This window comes from Arachis stenosperma, chromosome 3 (assembly GCF_014773155.1).
Source record: "Arachis stenosperma cultivar V10309 chromosome 3, arast.V10309.gnm1.PFL2, whole genome shotgun sequence".
NCBI lineage: Eukaryota > Viridiplantae > Streptophyta > Magnoliopsida > Fabales > Fabaceae > Arachis > Arachis stenosperma.
Window position 1 is genome coordinate 124,540,024 of NC_080379.1, and position 7,132 is coordinate 124,547,155.

General features: G+C 40.1%; 1 non-coding gene across 1 annotated transcript; it reads right to left on the reverse strand.

Annotated features, from left to right (window-relative positions):
* Positions 1-2,144: 2,144 nt before the first annotated feature.
* Positions 2,145-2,252, reverse strand: LOC130972144 (small nucleolar RNA R71). The gene has a single exon (XR_009083340.1). It is a non-coding gene; the product is annotated as a small nucleolar RNA R71 (small nucleolar RNA).
* Between the last annotated feature and the right edge of the window lie 4,880 nt (positions 2,253-7,132).

The window sequence follows — 7,132 nt, forward strand, 5'->3', positions numbered from 1 at the left end:
ACTGACGGTTCATCTTGTTGCTTAGATTAGGTATTATTTTTTTTTTGAAATTCTTGAAGATGAATTCTAGAGTTTCATGATGATTTGTTGAAATCTGGCTGGCTGAGAAGCCATGTCTAATTTCATTGGACCGAGGTTTCAACTTATCATCACAAGAGCTTGTTGATCTTGCTTTTGGAGCAGTGATCTGCTAAGATTTGGCTGACCTTTGGTCATGTCTAGTGTTTTGGACCGAAGCTTTCTTTGAAAGCTTGGCTGGCTGTGAAGCCATGTCTAATTCCTGGACCGGAGTCTTAGACTAGCATTGCACTGATTCCTGGAATTCTCATTAAGAATTTTGATACCTTTTCCTACTTAATTTTCGAAAAACACAAAAAAATTTACAAAATCATAAAAAGACCAAAAATATTTGATGTTTCTTGCTTAAGTTTAGTGTCTCATCCTAAGTTTGGAGTCAAATGCATGTTTTTGTTATAATTTTCGAATCCATGCATATATTTCTTTGTTTTGATCTTTGAATTCTATTGACTTGAAGTATTTTGTGTGTCTCATATGCATTCTCATATTGTTAGTGTCAGTAGTATACAAACTGCTAAGTTTGGTGTCTTGCATGCATTGTTACTTGATTCATTTTGCATTTTGATTATTAAAAATCCAAAAATATTTTTAATTTGTGTATTTTCAAGTCAATGATACAAAGAATTGAAGATTCAGAACATACTGCAGAGGAATTACACAGAAAAAGCTGAGCATTCAAAAATGCCCAGTGAAGAAGGCAGACTGGCGTTTAAACGCCAGCCAGGGCACCTGGTTGGGCGTTTAACGCCCAAAGAGGTAGCATTTTGGGCGTTAAACGCCAGAATGTATACCATTCTGGGCGTTTAACGCCAGGATGGTGCTAGGGGGAAGATTTTGTTTTCAAATCAATTTTTTTTAGTTTTTCAAAATCAAATCTTTTTCAAATCAAATCTTTTCAATCAAATGATTTCAAAATCAATTTCTTTCCTTTTTAAAAGATACTTACTAACAATTAATGATTTGATTGAACATCTCAAAATTGTTGCCTTTTCTGTTGAGGAAGGTTTTATGTTTCAATCATATCTTTTCTTGTTAGGCAAGTCATTAATTATTAAAATCATATCTTTTCAAATTGTTTTCAAATCATATCTTTTAAAATTGTTTTCAAATCATATCTTCTCAATCACATCTTTTTAAAACCATAACTTTTCAATTAAATCTTTTTAACCACATCTTTTTCAAAATAGTTTTCAATCAAATCTTTTTAATTTCTGATTTTAAAATCTTTTTTTTAAAAATCACTTGATTTCTTTCCCACTTTGATTTTCGAAAATCAATTAATGTTTTTCAAAAATGTCTTCAAAATATTTTAATGAATTTTCGAAAATTCTCTTCCCTCCTTCCCACATCCTTCTATTTATGGAGTACCACTCCTTCTAAATGCACAATTCGAACCTTATCTAATTAAAGTTCGAATTCATCTTCTCCTTCTTCTTTCTATTTCTCTTTTCCTCTGACATCTCAAGGAATCTCTATACTGTGACATAGAGGATTCCACACTTTCTGTTTCTCTTCTCTTTCATATGAGCAGGAGCAGAGACAAAGGCATTCTTGTTGAGGCTGATCCTGAACCTGAAAGGACCTTGAAGAGAAAGCTAAGAGAAGCCAAAACACAACTCTCTTTAGAGCACCTGACCGAATTCTTCAAGGAAGAAGAACAAATGGCAGCCGAAAACAACAACAATCCCAACAATGCAAGGAAGGTGCTTGGTGACTTTACTGCACCTACTCCTGATTTCTATGGGAGAAGCATCTCTATCCCTGCCATTGGAGCAAACAACTTTGAGCTTAAGCCTCAATTAGTTTCTCTAATGCAACAGAATTGCAAGTTTCATGGACTTCCAATGGAAGATCCTCATCAGTTTTTAGCTGAGTTCTTGCAAATCTGTGACACAGTCAAGACTAATGGGGTTAACCCTGAGGTCTATAGACTGATGCTATTCCCTTTTGCTGTGAGAGACAGAGCTAGAATATGGTTGGACTCTCAACCTAAAGAAAGCCTGGACTCTTGGGAAAAGCTAGTCAATGCCTTCTTGGCAAAGTTCTTTCCACCACAAAGATGGAGTAAGCTTAGAGTGGAAGTCCAAACCTTCAGACAGAAGGATGGAGAATCCCTCTATGAAGCTTGGGAAAGATACAAACAATTGATCAGAAGATGTCCCTCAGACATGCTTTCTGAATGGAGCATCATAGGTATTTTCTATGATGGTCTCTCTGAACTATCCAAGATGTCTTTGGATAGCTCTGCTGGAGGATCTCTTCATCTGAAGAAGACGCCTGCAGAAGCTCAAGAATTGATTGAAATGGTTGCAAATAACCAATTCATGTACACTTCTGAAAGGAATCCTGTGAACAATGGGACTAGTCAGAAGAAAGGAGTTCTTGAGATTGACACTCTGAATGCCATTTTGGCTCAGAACAAGATATTGACTCAACAAGTCAATCTGATTTCTCAAAGTCTGTCTGGAATGCAAAATGCACCAAACAGTACTAAGGAGGCTTCATCTGAGGAAGAAGCTTATGATCCTGAGAACCCTTCAATGGAAGAGGTGAATTACCTAGGAGAACCCCATGGTAACACCTATAATTCTTCATGGAGAAATCACCCAAATCTCTCATGGAAGAATCAAGAGAGACCTCAACAAGGTTTCAATAATAATGGTGGAAGAAACAGGTTTAACAATGGTAAACCTTTTCCATCATCTTCTCAGCAACAGACAGAGAGCTCTAAGCAGAATACCTCTGACTTAGCAACCATGGTCTCTGATCTAATCAAAACCACTCAAAGTTTCATGACTGAAACTAGATCCTCCATTAGGAATTTGGAAGGACAAGTGGGTCAGCTGAGCAAGAAAATTACTGAACTTCCCCCAAGCACTCTCCCAAGTAACACTGAAGAAAATCCAAAAGGAGAGTGCAAAGCCATAGACATGGCCGAATTCTGGGAGGAAGAAGAGGCAGTGAACGCCACTGAGGAAGGCCTCACTGGACGTCCACTGGCCTCCAATGAGTTCCCCAATGAGGAACCTTGGGAATCTGAGGCTCAAACTGAGACCATAGAGATTCCCTTGGACTTACTACTGCCTTTCATGAGCTCTGATGAGTATTCTTCCTCTGAAGAGGAGGAGTATGTCACTGAGGAGCAAGTTGCTAAATACCTTGGAGTAATCATGAAGCTGAATGACAGGTTATTTGGAAATAAGACTTGGGAGGATGAACCTCCTTTGCTCACCAAAGAACTGGATAACTTGTCTAGGCAGCATTTGCCTCAAAAGAGGCAAGATCCTGGGAAGTTTTCTATACCTTGTACCATAGGCACCATGACCTTCAAGAAGGCCTTGTGTGACTTGGGGTCAAGTGTAAACCTCATGCCCCTCTCTGTAATGGAGAAATTAGGGATCTTTGAGGTGCAAGCTGCAAAAATCTCACTAGAGATGGCAGACAACTCAAGAAAACAAGCCTATGGACTTGTAGAGGATGTTCTGGTTAAGGTTGAAGACCATTACATTCCTACTGATTTCATAGTCCTAGAGATTGGGAAGTGCATGGATGAATCCATCATCCTTGGCAGACCCTTCCTAGCCACAGCAAAGGCTGTGATTGATGTTGATAGAGGAGAGTTGATCATTCAAGTGAATGAATAATCCTTGGTGTTTAAGGCCCAAGGACATCCCTCTATCATCATGGAGAAGAAGCATGAAGAGCTTCTCTCAAAATAGAGCCAAACAGAGCCCCCACAGTCAAACTCTAAGTTTGGTGTTGGGAGGCCACAACCAAACTCTAAGTTTGGTGTTGAACCCCCACATTCAAACTCTAAGTTTGGTGTTGGGAGGTTCCAACACGGTTCTGAACAACTCTGAGGCTCCATGAGAGTCCTCTGTCAAGCTAATGACAGTAAAGAAGCGCTTGTTGGGAGGCAACCCAATGCTTTATAATTAATTATTTTCTTTTGTTATTTTATCTTTTTTTGTAGGTTGATGATCATAAGAAGTCACAAAAACAATGAAAAAAGCAAAAACAAAATGAAAAACAGGAAGAAAAACAGCACACCCTGGAGGAAGATGCTGCTGGCGTTTAAACGCCAGTCAGCCTAGCTGTTGGGCGTTTAACGCCCAGTCTGGCACCATTCTGGGCGTTTAACGCCAGAAAGGGGCACCAGACTGGCGTTAAACGCCAGTAAAGGGCAAAAACCTGGCGTTAAATGCCAGGAATGGGCACCAGCCCGGCGTTTAACGCCAGAAAAGGCTCAAAACGTGGATTTTGATGCCATTTGGTGCAAGGATGCCTTTTCCTTGACACTACAGGATCTGTGGACCCCACAGGACCCTACCATCACTCTCTCTCTTCTTCCCCCATTCACCAATCACCTCAACACCTCTTCCCCAAAAACCCCTCACCTATCAAATCCCATCTTTCTCTTCACCATTCACATCCATCCTTCATAAATCCCCACCAACCTCACCCTTCAAATTCAAACCACTTTCCCTCCCAAACCCACCCTCAAATGGCCGAACCCTCACCCCCCTCTCTCCTATAAATACCCTTCTCCAACCCTTCATTTTCACACAACCTAAACACCCTTTCTTACCCTTCTTGGCCGAATACACCACCATCTCCCTCTTCCTCATTTCTTCTTCTTCTACTCTCTTCTTTCTTCTTTTGCTCGAGGACGAGCAAACATTTTAAGTTTGGTGTGGTAAAAGCATTGCTTTTTCATAACCATTTATGGCATCCAAGGCTGGAGAAACCTCTAAAAAGAGGAAAGGGAAGGCAAAAGCTTCCACCTCCGAGTCATGGGAGATGGATAGATTCTTCTCAAGGGTGCATCAAGTCCACTTCTATGAAGTTGTGGCCTTGAAGAAGGTGATCCCCGAAGTCCCCTTTTCACTCAAAAAGGGTGAATATCCGGAGATCCGCCATGAGATCCGAAGAAGAGGTTGGGAAGTACTTACCAACCCCATTCAACAAGTCGGAATCTTGATGGTTCAAGAGTTCTATGCCAATGCATGGATCACCAAGAACCATGACCAAAGTGTGAACCCGGATCCAAAGAATTATCTTACTATGGTTCGGGGGAAATACTTGGATTTTAGTCCGGAAAGTGTGAGGGTGGCGTTCAACTTGCCTATGATGCAAGGAGATGAGCATCCTTACACTAGAAGGGTCAACTTTGATCAAAGGTTGGACCAAGTCCTCACAGTCATATGTGAAGAGGGCGCACAATGGAAGCAAGATTCAAGAGGAAAGCCGGTCCAATTGAGAAGGCATGACCTCAAACCCGTGGCTAGAGGATGGTTAGAGTTCATACAACGCTCAATCATTCCCACTAGCAACCGGTCCGAAGTTACCATAGACCGGGCCATCATGATCCATAGCATCATTATTGGAGAACAAATAGAAGTTCATGAGGTTATAGCCCAAGAACTCTACAAGGTGGCGGACAAGACCTCCACTTTGGCAAGGTTAGCCTTTCCTCACCTCATTTGTCACCTCTGTTATTCAGTTGGAGTTGACATAGAGGGAGACATCACCATTGATGAGGATAAGCCCATTACCAAGAAAAGGATGGAGCACACAAGAGACCCCTCTCATCATGAGATCCCTGAGATTCCTCAAGGGATGAATTTTCCTCCACAAGACTATTGGGGGCAACTAAACACCTCCCTAGGAGAGTTGAGTTCCAATATGGGACAACTAAGGGTGGAGCACCAAGAACACTCCATTCTCCTCCATGAAATTAGAGAAGAACAAAGAATCATGAGAGAGGAGCAACAAAGGCAAGGAAGAGACATTGAGGAGCTCAAGCACTCCATAGGACCTTCAAAAGCAAGGAAGAGCCGCCATCACTGAGGTGGACCCATTCCTTGATTTCCTTGTTCTTTATTCCTTTGTTTTTCGAATTTTAGTGCTTTATGTTATCCATGCTTGTGTCTTATGATCATTAGTGTCTTAGTGTCTATGCCTTAAAGTTATGAATGTCCTATGAATCCATCACCTTTCTTGAATAAAAACGTGCTTAATTGAAAAGGAAAGAATTGCATGAATTCTGAATTTTATAATAGTTTAATTATTTTGATGTGGTGGCAACACTTTTGTTCTCTGAATGTATGCTTGAACAGTGCATATGTCTTTTGAATTTGTGGTTCATGGATGTTGGCTCTTGAAAGAATGATGAAAAAGGAGACATGTTACTGAGGATCTGAAAAATCATTAAAAATGATTCTTGAAGCAAGAGAAAAAGCAAACGAAAAAAAAAAAAATTTCGAAAAAAAAAAAAAAAAAAAGAGAAAAAGAAAGAAATAAAGTTGTGATCCAAGGCAAATAAGAGTGTGCTTAAGAACCCTGGACACCTCTAATTGGGGACTTTAGCAAAGCTGAGTCACAATCTGAAAAGGTTCACCCAATTATGTGTCTGTGGCATGTATGTATCCGGTGGTATTACTGGAAAGACAGAGTGCTTTGGGCCACAGCCAAGACTCAATAAATAGCTATGTTCAAGAATCATCATACTTTACTAGGAGAATCATTAACACTATCTGGATTCTAAGTTCCTAAAGAAGCCAACCATTCTGAATTTCAAAGGATAGATTGAGATGCCAAAACTGTTCAGAGGCAAAAAGTTAAAAGCCCCGCTCATCTAATTAATACTGATCTTCACAGATGTTTTTGGAATTCATTGCATATTCTCTTCCTTTTATCTTATTTGATTTTCAGTTGCTTGGGGACAAGCAACAATTTAAGTTTGGTGTTGTGATGAGCGGATGATTTGTATACTTTTTGGCATTGTTTTTAGTATGTTTTTGATATGATCTAGTTAGTTTTTAGTATATTTTTATTAGTTTTTAGTTAAAATTCACTTTTCTGGACTTTACTATGAGTTTGTGTGTTTTTCTGTGATTTCAGGTATTTTCTGGCTGAAATTGAGGGACCTGAGCAAAAATCTGATCCAGAGACTCAAAAGGACTGCAGATGCTGTTGGATTCTGACCTCCCTGCACTCGAAGCGGATTTTCTGGAGCTACAGAAGCTCAATTGGCGCGCTCTCAACGGCGTTG